The sequence below is a fragment of the Cricetulus griseus genome, chromosome 2, assembly GCF_003668045.3.
Source record: "Cricetulus griseus strain 17A/GY chromosome 2, alternate assembly CriGri-PICRH-1.0, whole genome shotgun sequence".
In the NCBI taxonomy this organism is placed as follows: Eukaryota; Metazoa; Chordata; class Mammalia; order Rodentia; family Cricetidae; genus Cricetulus; species Cricetulus griseus.
In genome coordinates this window covers 175,914,057-175,939,075 of record NC_048595.1, presented here as the reverse complement: position 1 = coordinate 175,939,075, position 25,019 = coordinate 175,914,057, and the positions used below count along the sequence as shown (strand labels likewise).

Below are 25,019 nucleotides of genomic sequence, written 5' to 3'. Positions count from 1 at the left end.
GGAAGTTTCTCTGATGATGTCTAAACAAGTCACTATTCTATGAGTATAGCTGAATGCTGTTAGGAGTCATTTTATTGAGCCTTTAATTGATGTTAATTTCTGATTTGAAATATTCTTTAATTTTTAATAATATTTTTATTTAAATTAGAAACAAGATTTGTTTTACATGTCAATCACCGTTCCCTCTCCCTCCCCTCCTTCCCTGCCTGCCACTAACACCCTACCTGTGCAATACCATTTCTGCTTCCCAGGGAGAGCAAGGCCTTCCATGGGGAGTCTTCAGAATCTGTCATATCCTTTGGGATAGAGCGTAGGCCCTCCCCTGTGTGTCTAGGCTGAGGGAATATCCCTGTATGTTAAATGGAATCCCAAATTCCATTCCTATGCTAGGGATAAGTACTTATCTACTACAAAATGCCCCATATATTTCTGAGGCCTCCTCACTGTCACCCACATTTATGGGGTCTGGAAAGTGGCTAGAAATCCTTTAAAGTGCCTTCATCATCCTCCACAGTATTTCCTGTAAGTTAGCAACAAAACAGCTAACAGCATTGGACCCTACTAGTAGCCTTACACACATTAGCTAAGTAAATTCCCTTGAACATTCAATGAAGTCAGTCCTATTAGTCTATCCTATGTTCAGGTGAGAAAACAGAGGTTCACATTCCTGCCAACTTCACTGTGCTTTGTCAAACATCAGGCACTGTGTTCAGGTCTCACATTCTTTGACAGCTTGAGTGCTTGTCCCAGAATTCACTTGTTGCTCGTTAACCCCAAATTCATATTCATGGTATTTGGAGGTTGTGTCTTAAGGAGGCTATTAAGATTAACAAGGGCATTGAGTGGGGTCCCCCTAATGGCATTATTGACTATTGAAAAAGACAGACTTGAGCTGGCACCTCATTCTATCTCACAACATGAGGGGCTCCGCTATGCTGTGATGCAGCAGAAGGCTCTCAACAGAGGGTTCACCAGGCCATTGGACCTCCAGCAGCAGGAGATGTTTAAGCTTCTATTCTTGAGTTACTCAGTCTGTGGTATTCTGTTGTAGCAACAGCATCCTCTCTGTTCTCCTTCCCTTGTTCTCCTTCCTATCACTGTCTCCTACTTGATCTGGCTATGGTATGGGATTCAATCTTTTGCTCTCCTTTGCTCTCTGGATCTGATTATTAATCCTACAAGCAGGATATGGGTAAGTTGCAGCTGTCTCTCATCATTCCTGTGCATTTCCTTGATTCTGATAAATATTTTAAAAATGCACAGTAAGGTTCAAATGTATAAATAAATGTCAGTAAAAGGTCAAACATGGACATGTGGTCCCTACAAGATGAAACCAGAGTGAGCATCTTCTCCCACCCTTGTGGTATCAATTTGAAGCTGTAGAACTTTATTTGAAGAGAGGCATGGGCATTCTAATGACCACTCTGCTTCCTCAGACAAGTCACTCCTGGGTCCTGCTCTTTGATATGATGACCAGAGGATTTCAACACATTTTAATTTTTTTCATAAATGTTATTGTCAGAGAAGCAAAATTCTCCATCTTTGCATCACTATGGCATCTCCCTTCATTGCTATGTCTCCTCACTGATTCTTTTCGTCTGCCATTCTTTCAACCAATTTCATACTCAAGTAACTGTTTTCCGTATAGTTTCAAGATGTAACAGAAATACAGTGTCAGGCAAAGAAAGCACATATTTCTTCTAGTTGAGTGGTTTTATACCAAGCACGTCCCAGACCCTGAAATGACTTGAACTTAGGCCCATCTTCATTCTTTTTAAAATAGCTAGCAGAAAAGCAGCAATAATCCACAAATTGATGGGTTTTGCCAGCATATTCCTATAAAACAGGAGTATTTTCATATACCATAGGAGCTTTCAGGCAGGCAGACATGCCACCTGGCACACAACTTAGTAAGAATGAGCTCAAGTATCAGGAAATTATCCATATGTACTCTCTGCCAGAGGCTTCATTCACATCATTTTTTTAACTCTTGAAAGGGAAAGATTTTTAAACCTAGTTTTTTAAAGCCAAGATTTAACCATGAATAGAATATGGAATTGCAAGAGAAAAGTAGATTTCTCTTTCATTTGACCAATAGTGACATTCAAAGTATTCTACAATGAGATACAAATTCATCGTTAAATAATGGATTAAAAATAATCTTTGACTTCTAGTTTAAAAAAGTCTGAAAGGCTTCCCATTGAAGTAGTTATAGACATATGGAAAGGACACACACACAGAGAGAGAGAGAGAGAGAGAGAGAGAGAGAGAGAGAGAGAGAGAGGAGGGAGGGAGGGAGGCAGAGAGAGAGAGAGAGAGAGAGAGAGAGAGAGAGAGAGAGAGAGAAGGGATGGAGAGTATACAACTATTTTCAAGAATCATCTGTCAGAACATTTATTCACTGAACTATGTAGCTCAAATTCTAGTATTCTTTGTATGCCTTCCACAGAAACAAAGAAAACCCACTGCACTTAAAGAATGTACAAATAAATTTCTCCTCTTTCCCCACTGTCTTCCTCTAATTTAGAAACCAACTTTTCTGAAAGGATTTGGCTAATTACCCTCTTCGAAAGATGTTTTGTTTTGAGGAGGCCACATTCATTTCTCATCAATGTCATCATCACCCTTTCTTCCCTTGACCTCCCCTCTTCACTGCCTTTTGCATCCATTCATACACCCAGACACAACTAGACAGTAGGCAGAGAGTATGATTGGGGACTGATGGACAGGAGGGATCCCATGGGATTGAATCTTTTGAGAAATAGTTGACTGGCCAATAAAGAAGTTATAGGAATAGCTATGGTCTGACAATTCCTGGCAACTCCCCAAAATAAGCAATGGAAACAACCTAAATGAGCATCAAGTACAAGAGTAAACACATAATTTAAATGCAGTGGCCAGTATGTAATTTACATTTTTATGTTGATACAGAGCAATGGGAAAACTGAGACTTACAGTCTTTATGTGATTAAAAAAATTATAGTTGACATGTTGCCACAACCTATTCAAGTCCATGACGTTCCCATGACTTGGGGCTCTCTACCCTTTATGCATCTACTTTGGGGAGAATGTTTATATTTCTTTTATCACAAGATGGTCAAAAATAGAAACCGGAGAAAATCCACAACATTTAGAATGCAAAGCCAGAGAGGAAACTCAGTTTTTAAAAGGGAGGCACAAGAATGCCAAGGGAGGAGGCTTTTAGGAATGAGAGGCCAAGTGAAGGGAAGGTGTTCATGCTTTTGGGGCTTCTGGGGGAAACTAGTCACTCAAAGAAATCTAGGGAGAGGCCAGGAAGTGACTCTCTGGTAGAGCATCTGCTGGAGGAGCACCCGAATCTCCGGGATCCATACTCCAGGTTCCAAAATGAAATGAAGACAATTTCAGTGGAATTAGGGAGAACATAGTATGAAAGAATAGTTTTCAAAGTGGTACAAAGTTGGGGGAAGAAATAAGGGCAGAGTTCTATTTTTAAGGTCAGGTTCAACAGATGTGTAGAGGGGTGATGGAACAAGAAAGAAGTTGGTGGGGCCACTGAAATATGAGCAGGGATAATGGTCAATATGGGCCTTCAGATGTGATGTGGGAGCACATTCACTGTCACAGAGAGTGGAGAAGGATGGGTAGAAGTCAAAGAGCCAGAGAGAAATGCAAGTCCCATTTCTCACCAGTAGAGAGAGGCCAGACTTGTCATGGACACGGGACGGGGGAAGAGGGCTGTGGTAATATGTTCTACACTATGCTACTCTAAATGCACAAATGACAGGCAGGGAATTGAGACTGATCATGCAGAACAATGAGCTATGTATGGTACAAGAAGAAGGTCTCTGGTGGGTTGCACATTTGAATAAATATTGTTCTACAAAATCTACATGCTGATTACTCTTTACAAGGAAGCACGATATATAGAGATCCAATAGGAAACAAAGTAAGCCATGTTTTAGATGATATAGAAATGTCCTAGGTGTATCTTTATTGTTCAAATTTCTCATGCTGGGCTGCTCCTGCACTGCCTTCATGGGACACTCTAAAAGCTACCTTAAAAAATCAACCTCTGGCCTGCTGCTCCTCCCTGTTCTAGATACAGCCACATCTTTTTGTGAAGTGCCAGCCTCGTTCCTGAGACATATTGGTGAAGGTCGGCTTGAACAGATTTGGCCATATTGGACGCCTGGTTACCAGGGCTGCCTTCAATTCTGGCAAAGTGGACATTGTTGCCATCAATGACCCCTTCATTGACCTCAACTACATGGTCTACATGTTCCAGTATGACTCTGCCCATGGCAAGTTCAAAGGCACAGTCAAGGCTAAGAATGGGAAGCTTGTCATCAACGTAAGGCTGTCACCATCTTCCAGGAGCGAGATCCCACCAACATCAAATGGGGTGATTCTGGTGCAGAGTATGTTGTGGAGTCTACTGGCATCTCTACAACCATGGAAAAGGCTGGGGCCCACTTGAAGGACGGGGCCAAGAAGGTCATCATCTCCGCCCCTTCTGATGATGCCCCCATGTTTGTGATGACTGTGAACCATGACAAGTACGACAACTCCCTCAAGATTATCAACAATGCGTCCTGCACCACCAACTGATTATCCCCCCTGGCCAAGGTCATCCATGACAACTTTGACATTGTAGAAGGACTCATGATCATGGTCCATGCCATCACTGCTGCGCAGAAGACTGTGGATGGCCCCTCCAGGAAGCTGTGGCGTGATGGCTGCCCAGAACATCATCCCTGCATCCACTGGCGCTGCCAAGGCTGTGAGCAAAGTCATCCCAGAGCTGATGGTAAACTGACTGGCTGGCCTTCTGTGTTCCTACCCCCAATGTATCCATCGTGGATATAACATGTCACCTGGAGAAACCTGCCAAGTATGAAGACATCAAGAATGTGGTGAAGCAGGCATCCGAGGGCCCACTGAAGGGCTACACCGAGGACCAGGTTGTCTCCTGAGACTTCAACAGTGACTCCCACTCTTCCACCTTTGATGCTGGGGCTGGCATTGCTCTCAATGACAACTTTGTAAAGCTCATTTCCTGGTATGACAATGAATTCAGCTATAGCAACAGGGTGGTGGACCTCATGGCCTACATGGCCTCCAAGGAGTAAGAAGCCCACCCTGGACCATCCACCCCCAGCAAGGACTCGAGCAAGAGAGAGGCCCTGGCTGCTAAGCAGTCCCTCTCCAACAACCCCCACATTGATCATCTCCCTCACAGTTTCCATCCCAGACCCCCATAATAAGGAGGGTCTTAGGGAGCCCTACTCTCTTGAATACCATCAATAAAGTTCACCGCACCCCCCAAAAAATCCTCTGATATCAATTTGTAGATTTGCTTTCTGCCATGTCTAATGAAAACTGACTTCAGAAGACATTTCCAGTAACTGTAATTCCACTCATTTCAAAGCCAGGTGCACGGGAGTTTGATAAGTCTCCCAAGTATTACACATGCTTAGAAAACTGACTTCAGGTTTTTACCACACTTACCATATGGTGTATGAGTTCTCAAGAAGACTTAGAATTCCAAGGTGCCTGCATGAGGCTCTAATATGCTTGATCTTATGTGAACTCTAGGAGATGACTTGTGATAAAAATTTAATGAAGCAAAAACAGATGGGCAAAGGACTTAATAGGTGAAAACACTAGAAAGTGTGAATTAATCACATTTCCATGACTATCCTTTGGAGATGTTCTCTTTTTTTTTGCAGGAATGTCGGGAGGTCATAGCACCCTGAAAACTCATAAACAACCCTGAACTAGTCCAGTTTATCAAAGGGAAGACTGAACTCAGGAAGAATCCTTGTGGTGAAGTCTCTATGACAGACAACAGGAGCCTTGCAGTTTTGATCTTGTATCATACAATATCCTTATGAGTTCATATTCACATGTGCTTATTAGTTTGGGGCCTCAATATAAAACTTTTCAGAGGGCATTAGTGACACAGCTTTTATTACATCCTTCACTACTTTGTGGTTACATATGTCTTTAGCCAATTACAAGATGAGGGTGACATGCTTTGCTTCAGGACCAATGTTCTCTCAAAGTTGTTAATGAAGTAAGGTTGGTCCTGGAATTCTGGCAGGGCAAATGACAATGTTTCAGCTCTTGGGGAAAATTAATTTGGCTTTACATCTGCATGCCACACTTTGCTATGAGTCGGCTATCATATTGGGACACACACTACAGGTCCACAAGTTGGTCAAGGCAATCCTAAAAGGAGGGTCAGCACCCTCCTTATACAACTACAATCAAATGTCTATGTGGTATCTCACACAAAGTAGGTTATAGAGAAAGAGACACTAACACGAGGTTTTTGGCTAGTATTTTTAAATGTTTATTTTTACTGATGTGCATGTGTTCATGCCTGTGTGAGTGTGTTCCATGAATATTCTGGAACCCATAGATGCCAGAAGAGTGTGTCAAATCCCCTGGAGTTGGAGTTGCAGGTGGTTTGTGAACTGCCCAATGTGGGTCCTGGGAACTAAACTAAAGTGCTAGGAAAGAACTGCAGGCATTTTTAATAGCTGAGCCATCTCTCCAGACCCCTCAGCTAGTATTTTTTAAAGACTTGTTAATTTTTATTTTATATGTATGAATGTTTGCCTGGTGCATGTAGTTCACTGCCTATTTGCCTGGTGCCTGTGGAGGCTAGAAGAAGGAGCCAGATCCGCTGGAACTGGAGTTACAGATAGTTGCAAGCTACCGTATGGATGCTGGAAACCAAACCCTGGGCTTCTGTAAGAGCATCAAGTACTCTTAATTGCTGAGCCATCTCTATAGTCTTCAGCTAGTATTTTAAGTGAATAACACTGCAATATGGTTAGTGACCCACAACTTAGGACACTAATTATTCAAGATAACTACAGTCCAACTTCCTCTCTTAATCCCGCACTGTACCATACAACACACACACACACACACACACACACACACACACACACCACCACCACCACCACCACCACCACCACCACCACCACCACCACATTTTTAAGCAAAGCCACTTATCAAGACCTGTATTTTAAAAAGCTTTGTCATAATTTATTTGTATATTAGCATATCACTATGCTTGGTATTTCAGTTGATCCACATTGTATCATAAAGGTTTCCTTTTGGTGTGTGTTTGCCAAAACTCTCCTAAGATGTCTTACAGGAAATCCATACAAAGCCTCACAAGGTCAAATCCATAAACATATCACTCATGTAAATGTAAGTTCTTCATAAAGAGCACACGAAGCTTACCAAAGCACTCAGGCTGGTGTTTATGAGGCTGTCTTTCACATGACAACATGAATCAAATATTGGAGACGCTGTCCTTTCTAAACCGGAAGGATCTCTGCTCTGCCAGCTTTCTATGTATGCCAATGGAGGGGACACTGAGGAAGCGAGCAGAGACAAGCTTGGCTAATGTGCCCTAGAGAACAATCATATCTGCTTAATCCAAGCAAGCCTACATCCATCTGCGAGAAGAAGAAAACAGAATAAAATTATGTTTGCTTTTGTTATTTGCGCACTCTTGCAGAGCTCTGAGTTTCAGTGGAGATGGGTTCTTGGTTTTTGTTCAGGTAAAGACTTCCTCATTAACATCCCTTCAGGCATCTTTTGCAATATGACAGTATGCATATCTTGTATGGCTGTGACTTCTTTACATGAAGCACAAATTCCATATTGCCAGTAGTATATGTCACATACTATTCACTTACAAAATACAAATGGAGCAATACAGGAGACACCAACACCTGGGAATGTTACAAAAAACAAAAACTCATCGACTGTTTTAGTCCTGAGAGCACTGCCCATTTCTCAATGCTTAAGTCTATAATTATCTTAATTGGCTTTGTTGGTAGTGGTTGGGTATCATCACTGAGTAAACATTTAAGGACTCCTGTGGACAGTGACACTTTTCTGAAGCAATAGAAGTGTCCAGCAATGAAGAAGGGACATATGGTGTGTTTGTCCAACAGAACCTAAACAGCTACACAAAGTGTGAAATGTCACTTGCTGTGAATAAACATGGAGAATATTGCAAAGTGAAATAAATCAAGGCACAGGAAGACAAATTCCTCATGATCTCATTCATTTGTGAATTATAAACAAGCTGTCATAGAAAAAGAGGGCAGGAACATGGTACCAAGACATGGGGAAAGAGGAGAGAGAAGCAGGGACGGGAGAGATTGGGCAAGAGGATAGCCACAGTTAGCAATGTTGTATCATGTAATTCATGGGAACATAGCCAGGAATGTGAATCTTACTATTTTCTAGGGAAGAGTTCATCACAATAATCATGTTACATATAATATACATACATATATAGGTATATACATACAAGAGGAGAACAATGGGGAGTAAAGAGTCAAAATGTAATAGTTTACACAAAAAGGGAAGGTCCTATATGTTGATAAACAGTCTCTCTCTCTCTCTCTCTCTCTCTCTCTCTCTCTCTCTCTCTCTCTCTCTCTCTCTCTCTCTCTGTCTGTCTCTCTCTCTCACTCCAGACTTAAGTTTAGGGACTCACTACCCTCTGTATTGACTTTCTGATGTCCTTCATTCGTTTTCAGCCATACCCACCACCCAAGTTGTCTAGTTGGCTTCTTTGGAGTATGGGTTTCTGTCTTTCAATCATCGGGACATTTTTCCTAGCTAGCTTCACTCTTTGGTTCAGCTTACTTTCCCATCTGCCTTTTAGGGCTGGGAGCACTGCTGGCTGGATGTCCTGGAGGCTGGCAGCTGCTTGAGGTCTTCACAATTTGGTTCTGGGGATCCACATCTGTAGCATGGACTTACCTGTGGTCAGAGTCCTGACCTTACAGATGACCCTAAATCCTAAACCCCAGGCCTTTCCCACTGAATTTATGGTTGTTACCTATTTATGATGCACCTGTGAGTTTGATGGTTACTGTAAGCTGTCTACTTGACAAGAGAGTCTTAGTGAGGGAATGCCTAGATCAGGTTGGTCTTTGGACATGTCTGTGGAGAACTGTCTTGGTTATATAATTGAAGTGAGAAAACCCACCCATTGAGGGTGGCATCATTCCTGAGGTTTGGGGTCTGGCTTGTGTAAGAGTGAAGAAGGCAAACTGAGCAGTAAGCAAGCGTGTACTCACTCAGTCCTCTCCCCTCTGTGAATACGGCTAGCTGTTTTAAGTTCTATGGCCTTGATGTTGTTGTCACTGTCAACCTGGAATGGTGAGCTCAAACACACTCTTTGTCCCCAAAATTGGTCTTTGTCAGAGTGTTCTGTCACAGCAACTGGAAACAGAACAGATGGGGCTTATTTCTGATGACTGTAACTGAAGGAGACCTGCTCAGTCAATCAGGAGAAAGTCTCAAGTAGGAGGCTGGGAATCTGGTACCAGCAAATCAAGTCTAGAGGAAATGTGGGCAAAACCTGTAGCCATCTTGGTGAAAGCCTCAGAAAACAGACTCCACTGTATGCTAAGTTGTGCATTATAACCTTCTGGCCCTCTACTTTGAGGAAAAGGACAACTGAAATAGGAACAAACTGAAGGCAGGAGTTGATGAGGGAGGACTCCTGGGTCATTTTCTGCATGCTCAGCAATCCACCAATCTTTCCAGCAGCTCCTGAAGACCTGAACAGCCAGCAGATACACCAGGGTAGCAGGCAACAGTTTTCAACACAAGGGATCTGAAAAGCTGGTGCAAATGACGAGGGACATGGTAAGGGAACACTGCTGAGTGGGGCCCTCCCGCTAGAGGCTTCACTGCACACAACTGGGGAACTACACAGGGTGATGGGCAAAGGCACCTATATCTACTGGCTGTAGTGGTGCACTTGGGTCAGTGGAGAAATTGAGGCAGGAGGAACAGCTGAGCTGAGGAATTCAAAGACAATGTACTGACTTCCTGTCTTGATTAAAATGGAAGGAAGAGAGAAGGGGAGGGGGAGGAGAAGGGGAGGGAGGGAGAACAGCAGAACAGCCTGAGAAGAAAAGATGAAAATCCACTTCTTGCCATACAACCCTCGTCCAACCTGTTTGTGTGGAGGAATGCCAGAATTTATATACTGCTATTTTTCCCCGTAGAAATTGGAAGGAAGGAGAAGCCTACACTGGTCAGGGGGTCACACACACAGGCACAAGAGGCAGGCTGCACACTTCCAGGATGTCTTTCCTTCGATTCTATTGCTCTCTGTGGACACAGAAGCTGCTTTCCCCAGCATTGTCATCACAGTCACCTTTCAACTTTCTCAGAGGTCACAGGTCTTCCAAACGTCTTCTTAAAAACCAAGACCTCTTATGGGCCCCCAAAACATCCATGGGGAACTCTGACTTAGACACACAACCTTGAAGTGGGCTAGAGAGAGAAATAGCTGAAGAGCAGTTTCCAGGGAACCAGCTCTCTGTGGAATAGCCAGAGATGAGGAGGGTGCTCCCAGGTCACCAGGGCAGTGCTGAGGTAACATAACAAAGCTAGTAACAGAGGAGCCTTTTCTCCGCACCACACTTTCTACTGATAAATGTTGGGAATATTATATCCACATACAAGGATGTCTGACTCATCTCCTTTCCTCCACACCACGCTTTCTACTGATAAATGCTGGGAATATTACATCCGCACACAAGAATGTCTGACTCATGTCTTGGCACGCAGCATAGTCCCTGAGGTTAAAATCTGAAGCAGCCGAGAAGCAATCAATACACACATAAAGACCAAAGCATGCTTCCAAGTGACTTTTAAAAAGCCTACACACAGAGAGTATATATTTTCAAACATGAGGTATTAAGGAGACGCAAGATGGAAGGTGAGCTTTCCTGTCCCTCTGGATTTACAGTAGGCACAACCATCTACAGCTCACAGGCATTTGGACGGTGATCAACTACCAGGGGTTCTTTTTACTTCATTGTACCCTCCGCATGTTTCAAGTCATATCAAAGATACAAAACCACATCTTTAGGGGCATAAAATGCATATGAAGAGAGCACTTGCTCAAGCCCCAAAAACTTAAATGGGGATTAATGCATTTAGCTGACATAAGATTTACACCTTCATGATGATGTACTTCCTTACTGAGAATTCCACACAGAGAGACACTCGCTCTGACTTTCCAATCTGACACTAAGGCCATTAAGAAAGTGTGGACAAATTCTTTGATAAAACCAGTATCAATGTTTTCCAGCCACAGATAGGGAGAGGAGAAACTAGACTAAGGAAAAAACCCAGAGGGCTTCAAATCGAAGATGGCTGGTGAATTCCAACTCTGGGATCTAGTGTAGCACAAGACAAAAGAAACCCCTCCCTCTTGCCTACCAAACACACAGCAGTTATTAAAGAAAACCTGAGGCATAGCGCTCTGTTCTGTGCACGGTCTTGGGGAAGGGACTCTGTGAGTACACATACTTGATCTATCATGTGGATTCCTGGTTCCACCCACTGCTGCTCACTTCTATTATGAATAGAGGAGGACAGAATTTCACTTCGTGCTTTTAATCCCAAATCCTCACAGGCCATAAATAAAGCAAATGCAAAGGTTTATTGTTCATGAGCAAATGTCCTAGGAATGGAACACATGATTTAGTCACATATGGCTCAAGCCTTCATCCTATCACCGAATATTCTACAATCCTGCAGATTTTCCTGGAGCCAGCCCTGTATTAGCCCAAAGTCCCCCTTATTTATTGATGATCTAAGGAAATTTGTGAGTCCCTTCTTTTAAGCAGTTATTTCTCTCCATCTTACTGGCCAGCATGTGTCTTCCTGGGCTATAACTCACAGAGGAGGAACACAACGGGTTGGCCTGTGAAGGTGGGAGAAGCAGTGCAGGGGAATACAAAGCCAGGCAGGGTATCTCAAAGCCAAACATTCATTCCTCTGGTCCATTCATGCAAAAACATTAGCAGGACTTCACCTTCCTCCTTGCCTGGTGGTTTAATTCAGATGCATTAGTAGGAAGACACAGAAAGGATGCTCTGTCTGTCTCCGTGCTCACTCAAAGAGATTTACAGCCCCACACTAAGCTTTTAGCTGACTATAGTCTTCCAGTTGCAGTGAAAGGGTATCTCTGCATGCTGGTCTTTATGTAAACATAGTGCTCACTGCAGTTTCTGTATTGATTACAGTGCAGAGAATATCTGTCTGTGTGTGTGTGTGTGTGTGTGTGTGTGTGTGTGTGTGTGTGTGTGTGTGTGTGTGTGAAAGAGAGAGAGAGAGAGAGAGAGAGAGAGAGAGAGAGAGAAGCCCAAACACTTGAGCCGACTACCCTACTGAAATATAGAGCTTAATGAAAAGTACTTGGGAAAAATGAGTGAGCAAACTGCTAATGCCCACAGACACAAAGACATAATACTGGATGAAGAGGACATGAAACATGTCAATTCTGAGATATGTGTAGTCAGGTGGAAATGCTTTTTCTCTTGTCTTCAAGTGATATAAGGATGTTTAAACAAAAGAAACATTCTTGCTATAGTCATAATCTAAACATTTTTTTTTGGTTTTCAGAAGTTGCACTGGGGTCTGTTTCTACAAGATTTAAGCAGAAAGCTGGCCTGCAGCCTTTGAAGGACAAGGAAGGAGGCCATCACAGGCACCTGACTTTCTACCCTTCCTACTCCATCACTGCTGTCTCTCAGGGCAAATGCTGCTAGCACCTTTAGTTTTCCAACTCTTGTGTTTAAGGGAGTTTGATACAATAGCACATGCAGATGGAGTATTCCAGTGTCCATGCTTTATTGCCATGAGATCTTGAATTTACAGAAGGCAGGGGTGCAAACTCAGCCCATGGAATATGGGCAGAGCAGTAGTACTCAGAGGGCCCTCCTGTAACTATGAAGCTATGTGACACAATCACAGTTGTTATATATGGGTCTCTTTTACCTACTAGAGAAAATGGCAAAGGAAAATTCTGTCAAAATTGAATATTGCTGTCTACCCTTGTCCCACAGGGCTACAGTCCAAGACCCTCCCAATGGATTTCTGAAGCTACAGGTGGCACTTAACCCTGTGTATGCTGCATTTCTCTCTATACACACATGCCTATGACGAAGTTCAGCTTAAAAATTAGACTCAGTATCACATCTAAAACAATAGTATAATGTCTTAGGGTTTCTATTGCTGCATTAAAACATCACGAACAAAAAGCAAGTTGGGAAGGAAAGGGTTTATTCAACTTACACTTCCACATTGCTGTTTGTCATTGAAGGAAGTCAGGATAGGAACTCAAACAGGGCAGGATCCTAGAGACAGGAGCTGATGCAGAGGCAATAGAGGGGTGCTGCTTACTGGCTTGCTCAACCTGCTTTATTATAGAACCCAGGACCACCAGCCCAGGGATGGCCCCACCATCATGGACTGGGCCCTCCCCTGTTGATCACTGAGAAAATGTCTTACAGCTGACCTCATGGAGTCATTTCCTCAGCTAAGGCTCCTTCCTCTCTGATGACTCTAGCTTGTATCAAGTTGACACACAAAGCCAACCAGTAGAAGTAATAAAGTGGAACAATTTATAACAACATCCTGTAAGAAAACTGTCAGCATCACTATTCTTGTGCTTTAGGACCATTGCCAAACAAAATAAGGCCGATGTGAATATAGCATAGCAGTAGCAGACATTCCATCTGATAACCTAGATGAAAGTTGCTAAGTGACTATTGAGTGGGTCACTTACACAGCAGAGACCCACTATACAGAAGGATTGTTTGTGACTTGGGCAACATTGGGAATTATGGTATAAGATTTCTTCACACCTCTCAGAAAGTTTCACAATTTAAAACTTACAAATTAAATCTTCCTGTAATTTTCTATTCAGTATTTTTGAAGCATGCTGACTGAAAACACAAAAGTGAAATTGGATAAGGGGAGAATAACCACTGTGTGTAGCATGAGTTTTAAAAAATCCAACTTAAAGGGCAAATGTGTTCTGGGTCTCCTTGGAAGTAGCTCAAGGATGCTTCTTTTGATGTTTCTCAGAACTTTTAGCTTAAAATAAATGAAAAACAATTTCCTTAAAACAATGACATCTCACATTCTCTCCACTAGACTGTAATGATAAAATCAGGTACTCTTGACACATAGCTCTCCAAAGCTCAAGCTGTCTATGACCTGTGAGCATCTCAGGTGTGGATGGCCACCATTGGCAACTGTTCTTATTTCTATCTAGATGTGGATGTCCACCAATGGCACTGTTATCATCTCTATCTACATGTGGATGACTCTGAAGAGTAACTGTTCTAATCTCTTCTCTACTTGTGTGTTACCTAGTTATCTGAATATGCATGTGTTTATGACTGTAAAAGGTTCTCAGATTTCCTATTTTCAGGGACTTTTTCTTTTGTAGAACTAATATACAATAATTTAGATGATAATTTTGCCATATAGAATTGAGCCACTCAGTATCTTTCTGGACTTTTTATTTATTTATTTTTGTTTTTTCTCTTTTTGGTGTGTGTGGCAGGGGAGAGGGGGGAACAAAAAGTTCACGTGTCCTGTATGTAACAGACTTCTTTTAGATTCATGCATTAAATCTGTTAGGGACATAATCTTCCTAAGAGGTACAGTGTTTTAACAACCACAAAATATTTCAATTTGTGGGTATACCTTAATTGAATTTGAATTTGCTACATCCTCTGAGTGGGATACTTAGGCTATTTCTCCCTTTCCTTCCCTTCCTCCCTCTCATTCTCTCTCATTCTCTCTCTCTCTCTCTCTCTCTCTCTCTCTCTCTCTGTCTCTGTCTCTCTCTCTCTCTCTCTCTCTCTCTCTCTCTCTCTCTTCTTTCTTGAGGTTGGGAATAATGCTGAGTGCTACAGTCTTACCACATGGATACTAATAACAAGACATAGTGTGTGTGGTTGTGAGAATAGCTTTTGTAGAGCTAAACATATCCTTCATGTACATTGAACCTTAGCCATTTGGAGATATTTGATCATTTCTTCCCATAAAAACAATTCCAAATGATTCAACAGACTATACGTATCACATGACTTTTGGAGAACCTTCACCACATGTCATGATAAAGCCACCAATACTTTCTTCTGTTTGTACATTTGAAGCACGTGCCCAGGCAGAGCATGCATGTAGACCCATGATGAGCAAGCCATGCCCAGTGCTGCCCTCAGTGGGTACTTCCTAGTGTAGAAGAGATGCTGAGGAGACAAGCAGTCCCCTAGGAGTGTCAGAAAATTATAGAAAGTAAAAGAAACTGAGCAGTCTATGTTGGTGAGAAGCAGTTTGGGCCAAGACATTCTAGGTAGAGGGAATACTAGGTGAGGACCATGGAGACAAAGGGGCCAGCCATTCCTTGTAAGAACTGAAAAAGAAAAGGTCAAAATGTGGGGAACCTCCAGCCAGGGAATGGTGCCACAAAGCTGGAGATGACAAAACACAGTTAACTTTGCCTATTTTTTGTAGGCTAAGAACATCTCATTCCCCATTAATTAATATCTTTCATTGTAATGTTTTTCTGTATTTTCACATTATATTGGCTCTTTAAACTTCTTTGAGGCTAGTTGCTGGTCACCATGTCACATGTAGAGTGGAAGCTCTGAGGTGTTACATGGGCAGCCTGGTGGCTTCAGTTACGAGTGCATTTTTTGAAAGCTGGGGGAAAGGACTTTGAAAGCTTCCACCTAAAGGAATGATAAACAAGACAAATTTTTTAGCCTGATTCAAATACTGCATAATATTTATATGTACAAATATTATGCTATATCCCATTAAGACGTGCAACTTCTTTGTTTTCAAGTATCTATTGGACTTTTAAATTAAAAAATTGGAAAAAAGTTATGAAAATTTCTTTGCAATTGTCTGTTTTTGATCTTTCCTAGTTGTTCTATCAGAGTATCCTTTATGACTTTCTATGAATATATGTTTATATTACTAATAGTTTTTCATTTATTTTGGTTATTTGCCTTGGTAGTTGTGTGTGTGTGATGTGAGTGGGTAAGCATATGTGTGTATCTATCAGACAGACAAACATGCATACACAGACATACACATTGCACTGCATACTACGGGGTCCCACTATCACAAGAAAAAAGCTATTTTCCATTTCCTTTAATTGTACTTTTGTGATTTATACAGAACCACTGTCACACAGATATATAAAGACTTATTTCATGTGTGGTAATTAAGGGATAGTAATTAAAGTGAACAGATAGCATTATGTAACTGATCAAAATCCCAAACAAGTTCTGCCTATTAAAATCATGTACATTATTGAGGTTCCACCAAAGTGTTTTTTGTGAGAAAAACTGAGTGCCCTTTTAAAACTCATGTTTTATGTTTGTGACATGGTGGGAATAACTGTTGTGATTGTTCTAGTACATGAATGAGGAAAAGTGGACATTGTCATCCCTCGCATCAAAGAGCAGGGTTGAGTTCTCACTGCTCAGTCCTGGAACAGAGTAGACCCAGGTCAAAGGCCAGGCTCCAGAACTACTTGAGTCCCAGGTGAGCACTCAGAGCCCACTGGCTCTCATGGCAAGTATACCACATGTCAGGAGGCATGAGAAAGGGGTTTGTGAGCCAAGTCCCACCCTAAGTCAGGCAGGAAACCCATTTCAAATTCCATTTGTAAAAAAGGCTGAGAACACTTGTTAATAAGCTTAGGAATTCTGAATGATTTTATTTGACAATGTAAGTCTTGTGCAAAGAATCAGAAATGAGTGTTAGACATTACCGATAATTGTGTGTTTGTGTGTGTGTGTGTGTGTGTGTGTGAGAGAGAGAGAGAGAGAGAGAGAGAGAGAGAGAGAGAGACAGAGACAGAGAGAGACAGAGAGAGAGAGAGAGAGAGAGAGAGAGAGAGAGAGAGAGAGAGAGAGAGAGAGCCAGCCACTGGCCATAGCAAAGAACACCAGCAAATAATTCCCCAGAGCCAGTGGCTTATTCAGATCTCTCAGAAGGTGCCTGTCTTGACAAGGACTCAAATCTTTAACCACTCCAAGGTACCATCTAAAGAGTTAGGGAACTTTTTATCTTAAATATCTTGCCTTTTTTCTTTATTTACTTTTTAGTTAGCAATTTGCTATACAGCTGGAACTGGATCTTACTTAAAGCTGAGCATATATGAGGGCCCTGGACTCAATCCTTGGAACCACAAAGTAAATGAGCAGCCATAAATAAAAGTAGTCACATGATGCTATGTTTCAGGCCCCAAACAAAGCTTTATTTTGTTATCCAAGCCTGTCTACTAGGTAGGAAGTGCTCCTCAATCTATTTACAGATGTGGAAACTGAGGCCAACCAAAGATCCATTGATCAACTTAGCCTGTTTCCCATGGTATTAAGAGAGAGAGCCAGGATTCCAAGGCAAGATATGTGGCTCTAATGTGTGGCACTCTAAACACTACTCATTAGACATTTACTTCTCTGGTAAAACTGTTTTATGTTTGGGTTCTTACCAATTTCTGGTAAGTTTTACATAGATATTGCAATCACCATTGGTGTGCTTTTCTGCCTCTGAAGAGATCAGCAGGGTAGTTTTGCTGGTTTTCTCCTGGGGAACAGCATGTGCTCCAGACTCTCAAAGATGCTTCTTGTCATACTCACAAGCTCACAGAGCACATTCTGTTGCTGGCAAGAAACCTGATTTGTTTCTCTTGTAATAAGTGAAGAGGAGATCCCAGAGAACATACTGCAATGTGCAGAGGAGGGGTCTGCTGCTGACCACTCATGCGCAGCCTTAAGAGACGTGGAGAGAAATGACAAGAGGCAGACCTATTCCCTTCAGAAGAGCTACCTAACAGAACCAGGTGAATACTTTGTGAGTACTTGAGGAAAGACTTTGTTAGGGGCCATGTACATGGAAGTGTAGAGATGGATGAGATGATATAAAAGCCCCTTTGAACCACAAGTCAAACATAATGTTTGATTCTCTCTAAAGGAAAACAAGACTTTTAGCATACATAAAAGAAAGTGACTGATTGGAACAATGACAAACCCTGGCATCCTATAAGGCAAAAAGGAATGGTGGGGTCACTACTCTAGAGCCAAGGCTCTTAACTCTGCTGCAGTTAACAGAGATCACAGTAACTAAGCTGTGCCCCTCCAACCGGTGTATGGAGCCTGACCCAACTGCTGAGCACCCCCAGTAACAAGGATGACCAGGCCCCCATGCCAGGATCAGCTTGCCCAGCCCATGTGGAACTCAGAGGAGCTTGAACTCTTCAGCACTCTTTCCTGTGATATATGCGGAAGGCTTGTGGCAGTAGTGATGAAAGGAAGTAATCCACTTCGACTTGACTACTCCCTCTTCTGTGTGCTGTCACTGGTTGGGATCTTCTGAAACAACTTGGTAAGTCACTGTAGAGATCACCACAAATCCTCTTACTTTGTATAGCAAGGGAGTTGATCTCCAACAGTAGTGACACAGCCTGCCGGGTGCATCTGTTGCCTGAAGGGTTGGTTTTCAAGAACTCAAAGTGTTACTTCTTCCCAGACTGATAGCTGGAAAACCAGCATAGGACAGACCCAGAAGCCCTGAAAGTGAGTGACAGTTAGGAGGCCTGAGCTGTCTATGGGGCCTCCAATAGTGGATCATATTTATCCCTAATATATGAATGAACTTTGGGAGCTCATTCCACATAGAGGGATGCTCTCTCAGCCTAGATAGATGGGGGAGGGCCTAGGCCCTGCTCCAAACGATATGACAGTCTTTGAAGATGGCCCATGGAAGGCCTTACCCTCCCTGGGGAGCAGAAAGGGGATGGGATAGGAGGTTAGTGGGGCGCAGGGGAGGAGGGGAGGGAAAGGAAACTGGGATTGGCATGTAAAACAAGCTTGTTTCTCTGGAGGTGGTGGCATATGCCTTTAATACCTGTACTAGAGAGGCAGAGGCAGGCAGATTTCTGTGAGTTCGAGACCAGCCTGGTCTACAAGAGCTAGTTCCAGGACAGCCTCCAAAGCCACAGAGAAACCCTGCTTGAAAAACAAACAAACAAACAAAAAACAAAAAAACAACAAAATAAAACAGCTACACAAAGCTGTTACATCATGTTTTCCTCAGACAATTTGCTCTTTTAAGAATAGCTTATGTATTCTGATACTTTTTTTCTTTTTAATATATAAAATGAGGATAGGAGGGAGATGTAACTGGGATTGATATGTAAAATAAGATTGTACTAACTTAAGTAAATAAATTAAAAAAAGAAATACAGGAATTTCTATGAAATGATGTAACAAAAAACTAAATAAAATTTAAAACAAAATTTAAAAAAAAAAAAACAAAGTGCTACTTCTGTCTTCAGGCATGAATGTCTTTCTCTGGAGTCTCTCTGTCAGGGTGGATGTGGCATCAGAGACTGCAGAACCTGCAGCCTCACCGTTCTTTTTACTCTTTAAAGAAAAGCAAGCTTTACCACTCACAGCCCTTCACTAAGCTCCCAAAGGCAGAGCTTGCTTAGCAATGTGGCCTAGAGAATGGACTCACTGAGATTTCTTTTCACCATATTCTTGAAAGGTTTAACTTGTGGGGACAGGTGATGAAAGGAAGTCTGGGGACACCTCTGGGGGTGAGCACAGCACAAGCAAGCAGACAGTAGCAAGCTTGTAATACAGTGTTGTCCATTTCCCTATCACAGCTCCCCCTTCATTCTGCTAAGGTGCAGTTTGGCTAACTTCTGCTCAGAGAAAGCTGAAGGCACAAATGTAAGTTTTTGCCTAAACGAAAATGCCTGTACCTGAATGCAGAAGAAAAGTGCAGCCGTCATCATTAGAGGGCAAGTGACCAAAAGCAAAACCAGTGGGATGTCCCTTTACTAGAGGTCTGTGGCGGGGGAGGGGGGCTGTGTTCTACTGGGTTCTGCTCTGAAGGCACAATGGCAGACAAAGAAAGCAAGTGTCCCTTCAACCAGGACAGCCTCTCTGGCTAAAGCCTTCATGGAGAGCTCCCCAGGTTCTGAGCACCACCCAGCTTCTTCCTGTCTGAGTCCACAATTAGCCAGTTTTAGAGATTCGTTTATTTATCTTTTTTCAAATATTTGGGTTAGGTTTGCTGAGAGGAGGTCTCGCGATGCAGCCCAGGCTGCCCTAGAACTTGCTATGTTGCATACTCGGGTGGCCAGAGCTTACAATGCTTCTATCTCACAGCCTCCTCAGGACTGGAACAAGTATGCAGCCACCACACCTGATTCTATTGCTTTTTCCCTTGATAGCCCAGAGATGTGGGCAGGCCCTAACCTTGGTTACAATTTTATGTTAGTATGAGCTGTTTCATCCACAGTGACAACTCCTAAAGCACACCATGATCCAGTTGACTATCACAAAGAGAGATGAGTATTTAGCTGGTGAAGAATGAATGGTTTACTAGAAAATTACATGTAATGACCAGGGGATGGTTCACAGTTAAACACTGCTTCTCAGAACACCCCAATGGAGCCAGAATCCAGTGAGAATGAGCGAGAGGTGACCCTCCATGGTTAGTGCTTACCACACTCATGAGGAGAAATTCCCTTCTGATTTTGGGCCTTGCATCTTAACCAGGGCACTCTAAGCCTCTTGAAGATTGTACTCCTTGGGCATCTTGCTCCCATGACAATACTGTCTCCTATATTCAGCAAATCATATTAGTCAGGAATTTTGCATAGGGAGGAAGCTGTTGGATTTTTGACTACTGGCCATTTTGCTGAGTGACACTCCTTACTCTACTGGTCATTTTGCTGAGTGACACTCCTTACTCTCATAGGTGTTGTTTGAATTATAGTAAGTAAATTCACATTAAAGCAGTCTTTAAGATCTCCTTTAATACAGTTGGTTGTGACACAAACAGTGGCTTTCCAAGAGAAGACCAGAGATAAGAAAAATAGATTTCCACAGGAAGTTCTACAGATGAGTAACAAATAGATCTCACATATACAGGTTATGCTTTACTTCTAATAAATAAGTTAGCACTGGAAACTGCATGTTAAGGTCCCATTTTATAAGGAGTTAAACTTCTTAACTCCTCCAAATAGGAAGTAAAGCAGCCATGGACTTACAGAAAGAGGACCAAGTTTGAGATTAGAAGACATGTGTAATTCAACACATAGACTAGCAGTGACGGTGACTGCAAGCCCAGGGCATCTTCTTTACAATGGCCTTCCCAGAGCATCCTCATTCCCAGTGTTGCTCAACCAAGCTGAAATAATAGTGGAGAGACTTCTTTGTAGAGATCTGCAGAAATATAAAGTTTGTACACTAGACATTATTAGGTATTAATAGAAGCAAGGGCTGACCGCAAGCTAACACCTATTTTAAGCCCTGGCTTCTGCCAACATCCAGGGCCAGACAGAGGAAGGAAGGGCTCGTAAATCAGTCTCCTTGAGAAGCCTCTTTAGGAAGTGGGTGCAGATTTTATATTTTTAACTTTGGGTTTTAATTAGTCTTGCACAATCCTAAAGAATGCTAAAAAAATTATTTATGCTTCATCTACAAAGAGCAAACTATTGTTCTAGAAGGTGGCAAAGAACATTTTGAGTCTCCATGATCAGAAAAGGAATTGTGGGTGAGCTTAAGCAGTAATTCACTTTGGACAACAGAGATTTTCCATAAGGAAAGTTTCTAAAGCCTGAAAGAGACAATGAGGCAACAACAACTGATTCATTCTTTAAGATGAGCTCACATCCTTAGCATGGCTGCAAGAGAAGATGCCTGAAGCTGGGAGCTTTGATGACCTTTATTTTATGTAATGTTAAAATGTTTAATCCCAACCACTGATTGGCTCATGGCTTTACATGCATTTGTTTCAAGAGATTAGCTGGAACCAATGAGGAGAACACAAAAGGAATTTCTGCTACATGCCATGAAAGTTACACATGAGTAATGGGAACTGTATACACACTGGAGTCTCTAATCAACTCTAACAGTTTGATCAAAAGCAGTGTGAGGTGCATATCTGTACTTTCTGATTTTCACGAAGACCAACCTGTTGTCTGCCTCAGAGATACAAAAGTCCAAAAGGTCAGACCAGCATTTCCTAGGAAAACACCACATTATTTTTAAGGGAATATTGGTCTTACCCTAGCATTATCACAAACCTGAAAGTTTTTAATTCATTAAAATAAATGTTTAAATGAGTGTATATTGGTGGCGTGTATGGTACTCAAGATGTACAGATTAATAAGCACTTGGCAGAGTCCTGGCATGAACTAGCACTAAAACTCTAGTGTATTCTCCCAAGTAGACTGGATCATTAGTGACCAAGCAATGCAATTCAGCAACATCCCTGGGTTTAGCCTTAGTGCTTCAAGGATGCCAAAACAAGTGTGCTGAATCTGCCAGTAGAAGGCTTTAGTGTTCCCCACAAACACTTCATACAGGGTACATGTAAAGTCTGGAATTTTATGAAGACCACAAGGCAGGGCTCATTATTTACTTGTGCCTGTCAGTAATGCTCATATATCCAAAGAGATGTGTGTTTTCATTGCTACATAGGAGTGGAGTTGTAGAAAGAAAACATACGCGTTGAAGTTTTCTTTAAAACTCAAGAACTTTTGCCAGTTACTAAAAACATAACCTAATTGAAATATACCAGCTGCCTTGAAATTTAAACATCAACACCTCAACAACTTCCATTTAGAGGCATTATATCCAACTAGATTGCCTAAACAATAATCTTAAATGAAAAAAAAAACACAAAACAGTTAAGTATAGTATTTTGAGAGGTCATATCGATGCATTAATTATCCAAAAAGAAAGTCAAGCATCTGTGAATGCCCAAACCTGAGTAGACTGTAGAAACACCTGCCCTGCTCTTGTAATGGTAACTATCCAAACACTGTACCTGGAATGCTTTCTGAACCCAGATCTTACCCATAGCAGGGAGCCCAAATGGAGACAGCTAAATAGAGGTGCAAGCCCAAATGGTAGCTCTCAACCAACCTACAATGTTCACCTCAAAATGAACACACCATGAAGGAAACTGCAAAGCAATTGACTAGCAGAGGGAGGAAAACATCATGCCCAGGAACTCATGTCCAAACACAAATTTGTTGCAAGAATACACACAACACACATGGTCTGAATAGCTGGTGGTTGAGAATAAGGTGGCCCTGGACTGCTGGATACTTTCTATACACCAAGAGGTTATCTTACAAAGGTCCTACTAAGCTCTGAGCATTTCTCTATGACAAGTTTCTCAAAATGAAAGATGAAATCAAAAGATAGCAAAACACTTAAGAATCTAAAGTAACACAACTGGAAATCGAAATTACCCACTAAGACTGAAGTCACTGGTATTAGAACATATGATGTAGGCAATTTGTTGCTTTTACATATTTACATACATGTAAATAGGGAAAATATTAAAATGTCATCAGATCTTTAAAAGAATCAAAGAAAAAAAGAGTCCAAAAAGAATATGAAAATATAAATAGTTAAATATCATAGCCACTATCACCGTTTTGGGCACAAGGGGCTAGGTGACTAGGGAATTAAGACAGAAAGAAATAATCAAAGCACGAAGGACAAAACCCCTAGCCAGAGTTCCAAACCAAAAGAAAAATCAAAGAATTACTCAAATAGATGCTATGTGCACATCTTCCAGCTCTGACTAGAGATGTTCATTGCTTAGTGTTACCACAGTAACCCAATGAAACACAAACAAGACTGAATGAAAAGAAATGGGCACAGATACATGCATCCTAGTAAAAGTCAAAAGCAATAAAGACAACGTATCTTTAAATTAGCCTGATAGGAAAATCATCCTATGTCTTGAGCAGAGCAATTAGCCAGGACACAACCCCAGAGGCAAGAGTAGATGGGATATTAACTTTAAAATCATCTGAGAATGTCCATATCCAGGGAAAGGGTAATTAGAGGACTCAGACTCACTCTCTTGCTTTAACAACCCCAAATTAACAGAGAGGCAAATATGAAATCTTTTTTTTAAAAAACAGTGGCTCTTGAGCCACAAATGATGGTGATTCCCTTGATTAAAGACAACAAATGGAGCAAATCTATCATATGCTCAGATTCCTGTCACAGAAGGACTCCCTGTGGGAGGTAGGGATGTGAGGGAAATGATGCAGTGTCTTGGAGGCTTCCTCATTACTTCAAAGACAGCAGACAGAGAATCCACTGCACTGAACACTGCACAGGCAGGAGCCTCCACATGTAGTGGGTTGTGGAGAAAGGCTCAGAGACCTGTATATTTGTGCACATGAAAAGAAACCATTAAACCTGAAGAAATTGTCTTAGGGTTTCTATTGCTGTGAATAGACACCACGACCATATCAACTCTTATAAAGGAAAAAATTAATTCTGGCTGGCTTACAGTTTTAGAGTTTAGTCCATTTTCATCATGTCAAGAAGCATGGTGGCATGCAGGCAGACATGATGCTGGAGAAGGAACTGAGAGTTCTAAATCTTGATCTGCAGACAACAGAAGGAGACTGTGTACCACACTTGGCATAGCTTGAGCATATGAGACCTTAATGCCTCCATATTGACCCACTTCCTTCAATAAGGTCGCACCTACTCCAACAAGGTTGCACCTCCTAATAGTGCTACTCTCTATGGGCCAAGCATTCAAATACATGAGTCTATAGGGGCCATTCCTACTTAAACTATCACAGAAACCCTGAAGATACCACACAGCAGAGTACCCACCTGACTGATAGTACAAGCAATGCTTCATTGCCACCAGCCTAGAAATTTGAAAGGCAAAACTTGAAAGAGTTAAAATGTCTCTTGATGGTAGCATTACAAATAAAGCTAAAGAGTGTGTTCAGGATACAATAGCATCCCCCACTAAAAGTTAGAACTATGCAAACTATATATCCAGTTGAAGTTATCTGGCAAAGTTCATATTAATTGTTCTAGACTACAGAGGGGCACATTGAGATTTTGAAGATGTTAGTACCTATTCAGCCATATTGTCAACCTTGACATATTTTCAAAAATTATTTGTTTGTGTGAGTAGTAGGTGGGTCAGCGAACTAGAATTAAAATATGAGTGGGTATCAATGCAATCACATGATAATATTATTATTACTCTCAGTCATATAAAACTGAACTATTTTATTTTCTGACCCCAAACTTTTTTATTTCAAATCTTATTTACTATACATAATTTAATTTTAACACATT

General features: G+C 41.7%; 1 protein-coding gene and 1 pseudogene across 1 annotated transcript in view; one reads left to right on the top strand and one right to left on the bottom strand.

Moving 5' to 3' along the window:
* The window catches only part of Piezo2 (piezo type mechanosensitive ion channel component 2), a 366,290-nt gene that overhangs the window by 175,974 nt on the left and 165,297 nt on the right, over nt 1-25,019 (bottom strand). The window lies entirely within an intron of this gene.
* On the top strand, nt 4,194-5,162 carry LOC107977910 (annotated as a pseudogene).